This window comes from Sceloporus undulatus, chromosome 1, assembly GCF_019175285.1.
Source record: "Sceloporus undulatus isolate JIND9_A2432 ecotype Alabama chromosome 1, SceUnd_v1.1, whole genome shotgun sequence".
Taxonomy (NCBI): domain Eukaryota; kingdom Metazoa; phylum Chordata; class Lepidosauria; order Squamata; family Phrynosomatidae; genus Sceloporus; species Sceloporus undulatus.
Window position 1 is genome coordinate 340,974,790 of NC_056522.1, and position 15,782 is coordinate 340,990,571.

Below are 15,782 nucleotides of genomic sequence, written 5' to 3' on the forward strand. Positions count from 1 at the left end.
TTCAACCCAAACACCTCACACATGTAATGATCTAAACATGATAAAAACAGCAGGTATTTTATACTGCACTTTATGTCAAAATGATGGAAATTGTGCAGCAATAAGTACTAAAGATTAATTGGAGAACCAAGCTACATGGTCAGCAGCTCCAGTGTTTGAATATCCCTCCACATGAGTGAGTTCTTGATATTTAAACATTAGCTATTGAGATCTGCAAGGGATCCCAAGAGTAATATAGTCTAATCCAGTGCAGGAAGGGATCCACAGTTAACATAGCCATGAGAAATGGCTATAATTTAAAAAATAATACTAAATTCTCAACATAGGTGAGTCTACCACTTTCTGAGCTAGTTGTTCCACTGTTTTTACTGTCCGGTAGGAACAACAATCCAATGTGTTACATAGTTTGTCCTAATATATAGTCAATCTATACTGTATCTCCTACATTGTAATTTGAATCCATTGGTTTTGGTCAATTTACGGAAACCCCAAGAATGAGACCTCCAAGATTCCTGATCATCAACTGCCCTGCTCTGGTCTTGCATACTTCCAGCTGTGTTTTTATACTGCCTTCCAATTTACCGAGTTATTATGGTCTCATGATATGTACAAAGTATGCCCAATCCTTTTGCACGCAAAAATAATATAAAGGAGCAATTCAGACTGATTTTGTGGGTATCGCATATTGGAAGTAGGCATTTGGCAAACATTGCAAATGTCTTCCTATTTCCAAAATAATGAGCTTTTTTAAAAAATCCAAATTCAGAAGAAAGTAAAGTTGATAAGATTACCCCAACACTAGTCAGAAGTGAAAGAAGCCAACAAATGTGGATGATGGTGTGAAACTTGTCCTGCCTTAGTTACTAGCATACTTGGCTTGAGTGTCTGAATTTATGCTTTAATTTGGAATCCTTTCTGAAAAGGATTTTGAAAGAACAATAAATTCTTGGTACTAAAAACAGACCTATGGAAGCGACTCATACATGGCAGACAGTGAAACCTTTCTCCTTCATCTTATGGAGGAACAAAGGAGATAGTCATTTGATAGTGTAACTGCAACAGAAAGTTACATTGCCTCAGTGCACTCTCTAGGAAAAAATAAACATTCTCTCCCCCCCCCCCCCCCCCACATGCATTAGTATTTCAGTTTCTTAATTGCTGCTGCTACCCCAGAACCAGAGCTTGGAAATTACTTTTGTTTTTATGACCCCAAAAGGCCATAGGATTTTGGAGGTTTCTGAGTTGAGCCCCAAACAAGCACAATAATGTCAGAGATCCTGGCAGATGGAGCATAGATTTCCACCCAGAAACATCCCATATTGCCCCAACTATTTCCCACAGGACTCCTCTTGCCCCTGCAACACTCCCAACATGGATATGTAGAGGCTGATAAAGAACTGGGGGGAGGGGAAGGACAGAAGCGGCTATACAACACAGAGTCCTCTACCTCCTCACACACCATCTCATTATAAAAATTCAAAAGGAATGTGCAGGAGCCCTGGCAACACCACCATGGGTTTCCCAGTCTGCGAAAGGATCCCCCACACCTGTTGGGGTCCTGGGTGCCATTGGGGCCAGAGATAGGAAGGAAGGGGGAGACCAAGGGTTTATGCCCCCATCTGCCCTCCTGGTGGAGTCCTAAACCTTATGCTAGTCATAGTGCCTGCAATGGCCATGGCAGAGGCCTCATGGCAATGCCTGCCCTGAGCAAGGACATTAGATCTGGCAAAGGTTATTTGGTAGCTGGAAAGAGAGGGCCCCTGGTACTCACCCTTCTCCTGTGTCTTCTGGCTGGCTTGTCTCTCTGACCTTGGCCCAGTTTCAGGCTGTGCAGAGGTGATGCAGAGAAATCCCTTGCCATGGCTTTTGGCTGGCCTGTCCTCTGAACTCTGGCCCCAGTGGGCTGAGCAGGGATTCTGAGAAGGGAAGTTTCCATGACTTCTGGCCAGTTTCCTCACTGATCCCTGGCCTTAAACAGGCTGGGCAGAGGAGCTAAACCCAGAATACAGGAGGTTAGGACCCTGTCTGCTGGGAAAGATGTCCCTTACATGAAATAGCAAAATCAAGATTTGCTTTTTGGAATATTTTCAAACCTTGAATGGCTGAATCTGTGGATAAACAATCCACGGATATGGCGGGCTGACTGAAGTTAGTTTCCTCTATAGCTGTGTCAGTATATACAGAGCTGCTTTACAAGTGATGTACTGCAACCATTTTGGCTAAAAAGCCTAGCTGGACTCCAAACTCTGAAGTCAAGTGACAGGCTGGTTACATGACATCCGTTTACATTCTCTATACATCTCTTTAGAAGCTTAGTTTATATCTGTGTTCTTTAGCATGAAATCTGTCTGTGAATGTCCCTGTAGACAGTCCTCACTGAAGGGAGTTAAATATTGGCTTAAAAGTAAAGGTTAGCAAACTTTTTGCCTTCAGGGAACACAACCTTGTCTTGACAAAAAAATCTCTGCATGCTGCAGAGCTCCTGAAACGGATCTTTGGGTGCGTGGGTAGCCGTGAACTAGAAAAAAATGTACAGTAATGAGGAAACTTGTCAGTCGTTATTAGTGTCTTCTTGAACCCTGGGCAATCTTGGTTTCCCTAAAATACGATTCAAAGTCTTCCTTAAAGTGTTAAAACGCTGGAATCACTACCTTTACATTTGCCTTCTCTCTTAAGATATATGCAAGGAATTTGTGACTCAATTCCTTGTCACTGAATGTCATTCCTGCCCTGTCAGTAGGCCAGAAGTTAGGTCAGCTAGGCCCCTCAGGGAATTCTTAACAAAGCATGTCTTGTTTATCTATAATCCTATACATATTTTTTTAAAATACTTTATTCATAATACAAAATACAAAATCTTGCAATCATAAAAGAATGGTATAAAAAAGTTTCATGTCGTTAAAAACTTTCCTTATTAAAATTTTACACAATTCAATTCGTTTAAAATAAATCTGACCATAAAGAACAGTGGCTAGATGGAGGAGAAACAGATGTAAAATTTGTATTAATGTAATCTATAAGAGACCATTTTTCCTGAACATGTCTTTGATTTTGTTTTGAGTTATATTTCATATTATACGTTAATTTCTCCATAAGCCATTGATTCCAAACTCTTTTCCACCAGCTATCCAGGGATACAAGACCTGTTTTCTGATTATTAGCCACTTCTAGATGAGCTGCTATCAGCAAAAAAGATATCAACTTTCTGTTTTTTAAAGATTTATTACCTTTTGTGTATATTGAAAGTAACAAAAGAGCTGGGCAAAAAATTATTTTTTGTTTTGTAATTGAAGCAATTACAAATAATATACATATAATGGTGTGCCGATTACTGGCTAAAATAAATGTCAGTGCCTGTGAGCTCTGTGGGGCAGAGCCCCTCAGCCTGCTTTCTTAGAAACAAGATAGCAATACTATGACTGTGGATTTGTTTCCAACAGAATCAGTATTTATCCTGTTTTAGTTGCAAGGTTTTGTTCTCTGTACCATTATTGTTATCACACAGTACTGAAATGGTTTGCCATGTGTGTGTCCTCTGTAAACTAGTATCTGTGACCTTAAGTAGATATTCCCCACAACTGCATCATTTGTTAGATTCTCAACTTTTGTATGGGATCCCTCACACCATTGCAAAAAAAATAAATAAATAAAAAATAGAATTTATCAAAGTTTAGCTACTGGCAGTAAGAACTAAATATCATGACATTTTCTATCCCCTCATTTTGGCTTTGGCCTTAACAATCATTGGAATATACCCCTCCCTCTTCCACATAATCTCAAAAATTGAATTCTACTCCTGGGATGGTTAGTTCTCTGCCCTTGTCCTACGTAAACTGCATTTATTGTTTTCATTAACTGCCATTCTTATGGTGACCCAATGAATGAAAGACCTCCATGAAACCCTATCAGCCTTGCTCAGATCCTACAAACTCAGGGCCATGGCTTCTTTGATTAAATCTATCTACCGCTAAAACAATTGTCCTCTTTTCCTACTGCCTTACACTTTTCAATAAGTCATGCCATCTCATGACTTGGCCAAATTACAACAGCTTCAGTTAGGTCATCTTGGCTTTTGGGGAGTTCAGATGTGATTTGCTCTAGAACCAATTTATTTGTCTTTCTGGAAGTCCATGGTATCTGTGGAATTTGCCTCCAGCACCACATTTCAAATGAGTGGATTTCTCTTCCTGTCAGCTTTTTTTCATTGGCCAGCATTCACAATCATACATAGAAACTGGAAATACAATGACACAGAAAATCACTTTGGTATTCAATGATGTCTCTACATGAAAATCTTCTTTAACTCCTTCATAGCTGCCCTTCTCAAGTCTTCTTCTGATTTCTTGACCACCATCTCAATTTAGTTATATAACTGAGTCAAGGTATGCTAGGTCTTTGACTGTTTTGATATCTTATCCTAGCTAAAAAGCAGAGTGCTTTCCTATAAAGTTAACAACTGCTTCTACTCTGATGATGCACCACTTCCACAGTTTGACAATTCACTAAGCTGTGACTGACAATAATGTAATTGAAGATAGTTGTGGAGTGAGAATAGTAAGGCAGAAGAGCTTTGGCAGACTTTTAACATGGCCTGTAAGAGAACTTTTATGGTTCTGGCTCTTCTACTATTAAATTCATATTTCTGTGCTCACACTTATTTAACCACCCTCCACTTTAGGAGGGCTTTCTATCAGTTTTGAGGACCATCAAACTATTTGATTAATTATTTTTTTAAATTAAGACTGAATTTACCTCAGATAGCACTAACATCTGGGGAAAGCTCCAGACATTGCAGTGCAACTTCAGCCCTGGTCAGCATGGTCAATAGTGAAAGGTCATGAGAACAGAAGTCAACCTGATTATTGCAGTTGGCAGTTGCACAGTGGCCCTTGTATTTTATCCTGCACACACAGTTGCAAGCAAGTTGTGTATTAAGATTGTAACTGTACTGTTTGGAAGCAAGTTGAAAGCAGGTTTAACTTTTCAAGACCCACCTGCTTTAGACTGAGATATAGAACTTTGCACCATATTCTTCTACTCAGGTATTCAGACTAAGAGTCTCCCATCAGCCTTATAAATAGAACACCTAATGCATAATGAATTGCAAATATCTGCAGCCACTTTAAAAAGACTAGATCCAAATGCTTGGGTCTAAGACATTTGGACCTAATCTCTCTAATGCAGTATCTTCATAACAGGATTGCAACCATGATAAAAAGCACACAGATCCCTTGTAACAAATGATTTAAGAGCAGCACAAAAAACCTCTTCATCATGTATCTACTATATTTCAACAGGTCATCTACAGTTCAGCCTATATATATCTAACCAAAAGTAAGTCCCATTGAATTCAATTACTCTTATGCTTAAATACAAGGGTTTGGGGCTGAATTTTAACCAAAGGTCTGAGTTAGGTAAGGCAAACAATTCAGTAGATTTTATCTGTGTTGCCTGAAGCTTCAATGTGTATCTCAAATAGTGCACGTCTTTCACTGCTAACTGATGTTGATTTTAATAAATCAATTGTATGTTAGCTCAGGGTCTTTATTTTCCACCCATTGCCCAGTTGCAGGCTTTGGAATTACCACTGTAAACAGTGCCATTCTTAGGTGCATGTATCCCATTTATTTAAGACAGCACTGAAACCTTACACAAATTAGAAATTGCACCTTAAATTGCTGCCAGCAGAGGCACTTTCCAGTAGGTGCCCATGACACTCACTCATTTTACAATGCTTTAGATCACTATTAACTAAAAGTGGTAGTCCATGGAACAATTTCAGACCATGAGCCATTTTCTCCAGTCCCTTCTTGAATTTCTAGGAAAGAAAAAACAGCTGTAGACAATGGACAAAATATGATACTGGTTCTGGACACATTGCAAGACATAAGAAGCTATACATACCTTAGCAGAAACTTTGTTAAAATTATATTAGTTCATGTGTTTTTTTATGAAGAGCTGCCCCATGTCATCCTACCTATTAACTATGGACTTGCTCCTTCTACATGATATTGTTTTTAAATATTCTGTTGGCACATACCAGTACCACATACCTCTGTACCAGTTCTGCTGAAGGTGATAGGCAACATAAAGGAGGGATGAGGGACACGTGGCTTCACAGATTTTGGCACTAGCTAGCATAGCCCCCTCAGTCCTGTTAACATACCTAATGTTGCGGGATGATCACAGCTTAAAGTCAGCATCTGAAGAGCTAACACATTACCCATCCCTGGCATTTTATTAAGTACTAATTTTAAAAACAATTACATAAGGTGCACAGAATCAGACATGGACAAACTAAACAGAGCTTTCCACCTAGCCAGTTTTATTGCTCTTTCTCCCCTTGATATATCTCTAAATTGTAAGTGGAAACCCATTTCAGCTCTGTAGTGCAAAACCATCTCTCTGATGTAAAGTGTTTAAAAACAAGTGAACAGATGAAGGAATTTTCATTTTCTTTGAATTCTGGTTCATTTTTATTATTTAAAAAATGAATGAAAAGGGTTCATCTATTTCTTTTTTCATTCCGTTTACAATAAATATTCACCCATAAGACCCAGTAGTATATTTTGCAGGTACTACTCATTGTGTTTTGATCCTAAAAGTGCAGAGAATCTTCCCACCAAGAACACTTTCCTCAATAAAGGCATATGGATGTTTTAGAACAACCATCAAGGACAGGTTGCTTACCTGTAACTGTAGTTCGAGTGGTCATCTGCGAATCCACACAAATGGGTTATTCTGTGCCTGCGCAGCATTTCCGGATCATACTGGAATCGCTAGGGAAGACTTTTTGGCGGTAGCTCCACCCAACCTCTATATAGGCAGTTCCAAAAAGGTCCGCCGTAAGAGTAGACAAGGAAGAGAGGACATGACAAAGGGCAGGATGGGCGGGATTTGTGTGGATTCGCAGATGACCACTCGAAGAACTACAGTTACAGGTAAGCAACCTGTCCTCCTTCTTTGTGATCTCTGCGAAGCACACAAATGGGTTAGACTGGCAAGCTTTCCCCGTTGTGAAGGAGGGAGTGTCCTGGCAATAAAACATTAAACCAAAAACAGTGTGAGTGTCATGTTTGACATGTGCCAAATAACCTTAGTGTATTCCGGAAAGGAGAACAGCTCTGCCAAAGGCTGCTTCACATCGGTGTCTGGTATCAAGTCTGTAGTGCTTGATGAAGGTCAGAGGTTATGACCACATTGCAGCCTTGCAAATGTCCTCCAAGGGAACTCCAGAGAGGAAGGCTGAAGATGAAGCTACCGCCCTGGTGGAGTGGGCTCAGATTCAAGCAGGTGGCATTTTCCCAAAAATCTCGTAAGAGAGAAGGATTGTGGAAGTCACCCATTTGGAGAAACACTGAGGTGTGACCAGAAGCCCCATTTTGGGGTTGGAATAGCAGATGAAAAGTCTGGAGGAATGGCCATGAGCTAGCATTTTAAGGACGAGATGGAAAGTCCAGATGCTGAGAGCTGGTGGAGGAAGTCCAAGACAACAGAGACGGTGACCTCCAAAGAGGTGAGTCCTGCCAAGGACAGGAAAGCCAAAAAAATTTCACTCTTGAAGGCGTAGGAGCGCTGAGTGGAGGGCTTTCAGGAAGCCAAAATAGTTTCTCGGACCAGTACCAAGGGCCCGGTCAGTCAGGATCTTCCATGCCACGGAGAGTGTCCACGATCAGGATCACGTCTGATCTGTCCATACATAGCTTCGCTACCACTCTGGTGATTAGAGGAAATGGGAGAAAGGCAAAAAAAAAAAATAATAATTTTTTTTGCCAGACCACTGGAAGAGAAAGGCATCCCCTTGGGACTGAGGTGAAGGGATCCTGGAACAGAAGTGGTTGCATTGAGTGTTGAGATGGGAAGCAAAAAGGTTGACGTCTGGGGTTCCCCATCAAGAAAACAGGCGAAGGGCTTCCTGAGGATTCAGTTGCCACTCATAACAAGAGTTTGGAGCTCTGCTCAATTTGTCTGCCAGTTCATTCTCTCCTGGGAGACGTATGGCTTGCAAGGTGATCTGCCTTCGGATGCACCAGTTCCAGATTTGGAGGGTAAGGCCGAGAAGGGTGGCCAACTTGGTACCACCTTGCTTGTTGATGTAATATGTCACTGTCGTGTTGTCTGTTAGGAGGAGGACGATCCGGTTCCGCAGGGTGCCTTTTGAACTGCTAACATCGCGAGCGTGTTGATGTGCAATTGGTGCTCCATTGGGTACCGTCTGCCGTGGACAGAGAGGTCGTTGAGATGGGCTCCCAAGCCCATGTTTGAGGCATCGGTGGTCAGTGAAGACTGAGGTTGTGGCAGGAGGAAGGGGATGCCCACCAAGACATTTTGTGGATTGAGCCACCAGTGGAGGGAGTGGGCGACAGGCCTTGGCACGGTGAGCTACTTCCGTGGATCGTTGAAGGCCAGGTTGAAAACTGAAAGGAGCCAAGACTGGAAGGGATGCATGTGGAGACAGGCTCAAGGAGTGACGTATGTGGTGGATGCCATGTGGCCGAGGGCCACCTGAGCTGTTCGGGCAGTGAGGCGCCAGGAGGCAAGGCAATGATGGGTTGTAGACCTGAGATTGAGAAACCTGTTGTGAGGGAGGTATGCTCTGCAGGTCTTGGAGTCCAACGTGGCTCCTATGAAGCGCACCTGCCGGTCTGGGCAGAGGGTGGACTTTTCTTGTTGATCATGAGTCCCAAATGATGAAGGAGAGAGAGTGCTGAGTTGAGATGGGAGATTAGCATCCATCTGCATGGGACCACAAACAAACAATCGTCCAAGTAAGGAAAGATGATGATGTTTCGTTGGCAAAGGTATGCGGCTACAACTGCCATGCACTTCGTGAAAACCCTCGGTGCGGAGGAGAGGCCAAAGGGCAGAACTCGGTACTGAAAACAGTCTGGACCAACAAAGAAGGCAAAGAAGTCCTGGTGGTCTTCTCGGATGCTGATGTGGAAATAGGCATCCCGAAGGTCCAAGGTGGCGAACCAGTCTGACTCCTGCAGGAGAGGCAAGATAGAAGCCAAGTTTACCATATGGAAATGCTTGTAGGCCATAAAAGGGTTTAAGAAACGCAAGTCCAAAATGGGACAGAGGCCACCTGTGGCTTTGGAGACAATGAAATATCTGGAAAATAGACAGTGTCGGGATGGAGGAACGGGCTCAATGGCCCCTTTTGCAACAAGGAGTGCACTCCGTTGAGAAGGGTGTCTGAAGGGAGGGTGGTGAGGATGGTACCCCTTGGGAGAGGGGATTGCAACTCCAGGGCATAACCCCTACAAACAATGGAGAGCACCCAGGAGTCAGATGTTATGGAGGCCCATGCTTGGTGGAAGTGGGCCAGGTGATCCCTGAAGGGGGTTTACAGAACGGAGTGTGCTGAGGAACTTCAGAAACAGCGTTTGCCTTGTTCTGAGTTTTCCTTTTTGTGGAAGGGCTGTTTGTATTTTTGTTTTTGCTGGCGCTTTCCTTGTTGGGAAGGGAAGCACTGTTGCTGATAGTCCGAGGTCTGGTTGGATCTACCATAGTTGAATGGGTAGGTGGGTCTTTGCCATCCCGAATGACATTGAGAAAAAGGAGAATGGGAAATGGAGGAAGAAGACATATTTATGGTATGGTATTTATGGACTGTGTTCTTCATTATGTTCTTGAAATCAAGTTTCTCATCAGCGTCTTTATGGAAGAGTCCCGTGGCATTGAAGGGGAGCTCTTCAATAGCCTGTTTCGCCTGAGGCGTGAGATCTGAAGACCTGAGCCAGGCATGGCGTTGGAGGGCCAAGGAGCCCGAAAGCTGTTGGGAGGCACAGTCAGCAGAGTGTGGGCCGCTGAAATCTGGGGCGAGGCCAATGCGTGGGCCTCTGCGTGGATGGCCATGGCCGTGTGTCTCTTGTCCTCAGGGAGGTCTTTGTAAAGAGGAAGAGCTTTTCCCCAAAGCTGCTGTTAGTAGGCATCCATGCACGCTGAATAGTTTTGGATTTTAAGATCCAAGACTGCAGAGGCATAGGACTTTCGTGCCATGGAGTCAAGCTTACTACCCTCCTTGTCACTGGGGGTCAGAGCCGTCTTTGGGGCCGAGCGGACCTGGGAGGCTTCCATGATTGCCAAGTTAGGGCGAGGGTGTTCAAAAAGCCAGATCTCTTCCGAGGGTGAAATACGGTAGAGATTGTCCAATTTCCTGGTAGAAGGCTGGACCATAGACAAAGTGGGACAAAAACTTTGCAATTCTGGACATGGAAGGCAGGAATGCAATAGAGGTCGGAGTTGGAAGTTTGTCGCGAACCCTTTCATCAATAGGGTTGAGAGCCTGGGATTCTGCATGGAGGACCTCGATGTTCAAAGCTTTGCCCATCCGAATCATCTGCTCTGAGAAAGAGAAGATGTCGTCCAAGGAGGAGGGAGTCTCAAGAAGAGCCAGAGAGCGTGGCTGGAGAGGCCGGGCATAATCCGAGACGGAGTGGTCTGCGGATTCAGCGCAGAGTGATCTGGTCCTGGTCCGGGCTGAGAGGGCCTGAGAGGCTATCAGTACTGGCAATGAAAGGCAGACTTGCAAGGAGACAGCATAGGCTGACTGCACAGGACAGGCCGGTTCTGCTTGGGAGACGGAAGAGAGGCGAGATCGAGATGGAATGGATGCAGCAGATGACCTTGGTGGAGGCAAGGTGGGTTCAACTGGCTGGAAAGTTGAGACAAACCGGCCACCATGCACTTCAGATGGATCAAGAGGCAGAAAGTAAGAACCCGTAGCTTGATCAAAGATGACATCCCGTCTGGGGGATTCAGGAACGACGGAGAATGTGTCATAGTCTTGTTCATCCTTGAAGTCAACGACCTCCAAAGTCTGGGTGAGTCGGTCTGGGATCACCGTGTGGGTGAGAGCAGAGGCTTCCTCTTTGCCCTTCAAAAGTTGGTAGGGATCGGTGAGGGAATGCAAGAAGGTCGTCGTTTCGGGCCAGGCCCAAGAGTCAGGACCGGGAGACATCTGGGTCAGAGGTGCTGGTTGGGCACACGGTACCGAAGCCAGGTCGGTGTCGGCTGGCTGGGGTGGCACATTGGTATGGGACCGGCAATTGGTGTCGGAGTCCGCAGAAAGATGAGGCTTTTTTTGTGCGGTGAAGCACCGACTTGTGCTTCTTTTTGTCCAGTTTGGAGGACTCAGAAGACTTACTTCTCTTTGATGAGGATGGGTGGCCAGCCTCATCCTGGTCTGAGGACCTTGGTTTGTCTGGGGTTTGGGACTCAGACATATGTATGAAGTTTGCCCTCGGCTGCAGTAGCTTTGGCAGAGACTCCCAGAGGAGACAAGGGGGTAGTGCCCTCAGCAGCACTAGACTTGGCAGGGACCCCAGAAGCCACAGAAGAGAGCTTGCCCTTAGCGGTGGCGGCCTTGGCAGAGGCTTTAGAGGAGGAGGGAGGCCTCAAAATTTGCACGTAGAGTATGGATCTGAGTGGCCCTTGACGAAGCAGAGGAGGCACAAAGAATGTCTGTCAAGCACCGGGATGTTGGTCCCAGAATCAGAGCACTTCTTAAAAGAGTGCGCAGACATTTTCAACATAGGTAAGGGACAAAGAGAGAGAATAGTTAAGGAGTCAGAGTTGTTACTGTTAGTCAGAGTCTAAAACCAAGCCCAAATCACAATCCAAAGAGTCATCAAAGGCAAAACGAAGTCAGAGCAAACGCAGTAGACAAAAGCAAAAGCTAAGGAAGGAGCGATTCCTGAGTGAGGTTCCTAAGCTGCTCATATGGAGGACAAAAGGAACTGAGAAAGAGTGGGAAGACCTCCTGCCTATACAGAGGGTGGGCGGAGCTACCACCAAAAAGTCTTCCATAGTGATTCCAGTAGGATCCGGAAATGCTGCGCAGGCACAGAATGACCCATTTGTGTGCTTCGCAGAGACTATGAAGAACTACTACAGAATTATTATTTTTTAAAAAAACAAACCCAGAACAGAGAGAAAACATCTTCCAAGCAAATCTCATTTTAAATATCCTGTAGTCTGGAAGTAGCATGTTTCTCTAGCTGTAAAACATCCATTAATAACTCTCTCTCTCTCTCTCTCTCTCTCTCTCTGTGTGTGTGTGTGTGTGTGTGTGTGTGTGTGTAGAAATACATTCTCTACACATGAATATTTCTTTGGATTTTGAGCAGTTATCATTTCAGCTTCTTCCTTCTATTCCTATTAATATCCATCTGCATTTGTGCATTAAAAGTTTACGCTGTGTAGCCTGTGGTTATGCATGTGTGCATGAGAAAACATATGTATGGAATGTGCTATACATACCACACCCCAAAAGTATTACATACAGTATTTGTACCTAGTATGTAAAAGTGGATAGGAACTATAGGATTGGCAATTGTAAAAAAGTACAGAGGACTTTTTACAAGGCCAGGATATTGACAAAAAGAACTAAGCTTACTTTCAGTTGGCAGTTGATCCAGCTGAATAAATTTGTAACACCGTTACATCTAGTTTCCAAGCTTTCAAAACAGTCAAACTTTAATGAATTATATGTTACTACTACACCTTCAGAACACAATGCATTAAGTGCAATGCTCTTTTCCTACCCTTGTACAACATGACATTATGCAGTGTCACCCCTCATTCTTACACAGGCTGTTATGGTGTTTTGTTTTCAATGCAGCCAGAGGTAGAGGCAGCAATTGCAAGGGAACAAGTGGCAGAACCAACAGCAACCACAACATTTTAGTTGTAACAATAAATATATTGCAATTTTGGTAAATGTCAAGACTCACTATATATACCAGAACTAAGAATATACTAAATTCACAGTATGGACTAAATAATCATCATTTTCAGCAGCATCACTAAGCATAATCTAAATCAAATAAAATCCCTCATATATTGAATGGCTTCAGGAAAGCACTACAATACAAAATGTAGGAAGTGAATTATGAAAAAAGAGCACTACCCAATTTTCATAAGAAAACTGCAAGTCACTGATGATGGCACACAAATATACTATTAAATAAATTTTAAAGGGAATCTACTGATTTCAGATTAGAAATGGCATCCTTCACAGTGCGGTCTACTCAGAAGCAAGTCAACGTGACTTATTCCTACATACGCTGGTAAAGCATTTCAGCCAAGCCTCTGTTACCTATTAGGACTGAGGTGCGCAACAAGCACTCCCTTAGGATTTTTGCTGTCCTTGCCACCCCCATTCACTATATGGCTAGAAGCATTGCTAATCTGTGGTAGCAGTGCCTAAAACTCCAAGTCCATTTTTTCTTCTTTTCTCCTCCAAATGGCAATGGTATACATTGTATGAGGTCACTATGGTACTGGAATGTGCTTCGGCACCTCCCTGCACCACAGTGGATGGCTGTACCAGCTATCCAGTTTCACTGCTAACTCTGGGAACCTCAATTTTTGCTGGCTACCAATTTGCAAGAGCATGCCTCCCAGTGGGTTGGAGGGGTCCAGTGCAACCCAAGACTACCAGAAAGATCCTTGCCTCTTCTCTCAAGACAGCATACACATATCTGGGGCCATATGTATATATTGAGCACATGTAACACACTGGATCTTTAACTTTGCTTCAACAAAACATGAGTCAGGTTATGGCAAGGAACTGTACATATCATTGAAACTATGCACACTTCTTTCTGAGTCACTAGAAATTTTACTAAGCCTTTTACCTTGCAATGTGTGAATTTTCCGTTGGCATTACCCTCGTATCCTCATATACTTTCTTTCATAACAGTTAATGGGTATTTTATTTTAGTTCTAAGATTGCCAGCAACAAAAAATTTCACATTTTTGTTGAACAAATCCCATAGAACAGGTGGCTCAGCACACATCAGGCATCCAGGATCTATTTTTTCTCTCTCAGAACACCATCATGCCAGTGACTGGAGCCAGGTGCAACTAGTGGCTTTGAGAGAGATACAAGTAGTGGCTTTGAAGAAAACCAATTCCTTTCTTGTACCTCATAATATCTTGTGTTGCTGTGTGCCCTCAAGTTGTTTCTAATTTATGGCAACTGTAAGGCAAACCTATCACATGATTTCCTTGGCAAGAGTTGTTCAGAGTGAGTTTGCTTTTGCCTTCCTCTGAGGTTGAGAATATGATTTGCCCAAAGTCACCCAGTTGGTTTCCAAGCCTAAGTGGGTATTTGAACCCTGGTCTTCCGAGTCATAATCCAGTGCTCAAACCACTACATCCACATTGGCTCTTGTGTACTCAGTTGTAATTCTGAATTAAAATTACTACAGATCACAAATTCTAACAGAAAATCTTAACAGCCAGCAGAACTGCACAAAGAATGAGTCACAGGGAGCTTAGCAATACTCCTTTTTGTGCAGGAGAGAAACACTGTGGCTGAGACATGAGCAACTAGCAAGAAGTTGGGCACAGTTTTCAAATCTACTTGCTGTTTTTCCACTAGTGGGAGTCAGAAATGCATTTGGATCCAGCATGTCAGCTAAAGATTTACTAGGAAACCATGATCTCCATTCTTCTCACCTCTGAGATGGTGTGTGGAATCTTTTAAGTTTTCTCCTTTTTCACTAGTCATTCTGAGAAAAAGCAGCAGCAAACATTTTAAAGTGCCTATTTACCTATTCCCATCCCTGGTGCAGAAAACATCAGACATACTGAGAATTACTGAATTCAAGTAAATCATTCCAGAGGTGCAGCCTTAATTGTTTTAAGCAACTTTTTCTAGCACCTGGGCATTGCAGTGAAATCTCAAGACACGTCAGCATCATGTATCCTAAGCATTTTCCATGTGTTTCCACCAGAGGGCACTCCTGCAGCCACACCTCTGCCCTCAAACAGCATTTTTGTTTAGTCCTATTTCTCCACTCTCAACCAGTAGTTTGCAACTTTTCTGAAATCATACAATTTTATTCTATGAATTTAAGAAAAACTTTAAAAATACAGAAAACTCCCGATGCATTTTCTTTTCCAAAATAAAGTTGTGCCATGGCCCACACACAGCTGAAGTAAGATCTTGTGTTTTCTATGTCTCAAGAAAAGAGTGAGGTTAATCTAGATTCTGGAGGCTGATCAATTTCTACAGTCCACCAGTACTGGTGGGGGGGGGGCGGAGGGATGAGAATTTACTGCCAGGCCTGGCTGAGGTCTCAGTGGCATGGCCTCCAAGCTGTAAACAAACAAACAAACAAAACCTAACAACAAAGCAGTTTTTTGTCTTTACTTTTTCCTACCAATTTTAGCAGTTCTTTCTTCTCTGGATGCCACCAGAGGCAACAACAATGCCCCAAGCTTATGGGTGAGAAAGAAAAACAAATGCAAAAGCACCACCATTTTGACCTGAGTGTCATGGAAAACAATAAATATGTCTGTCCCCTGCTATTTGCAGCACAAAGGAAAAAGGGGGAAACCTCATAAAAGATTCAGACTCAAATAATCTTTTGCCTTGCCAGTCAAGATTTTTGTGGTGCACACAACAAGCCTCACTATCTTCTATATAAAGGTAGCAAAAACATCCTCACCAAACAGAGAAATCTGTTTGCTTAAGCCAGAGTAAAGGCAGTCATAAAATGGCAATAAAGCTCAGACTAGAACGGCAGCATTATTATAGTGTAAACCTTAGGGGTTAACTCTTTGTGGAAAAAAAGAAGCATGGGAGAGAAGAACATGGACATCTCAAAAGTAGGGAAATGGGAAGGTGAAGAAGAAAATAAATTGCTGGGGTGGGATTTTTCTTTTTGGTAAGCTGATGCAAACTTCAAGTGGCATGATTTTTCCAGTCAGACTAACTGTTGTGCAAGGCTAGCACATGATCAGAAGTCAGATATCTCTAAGCC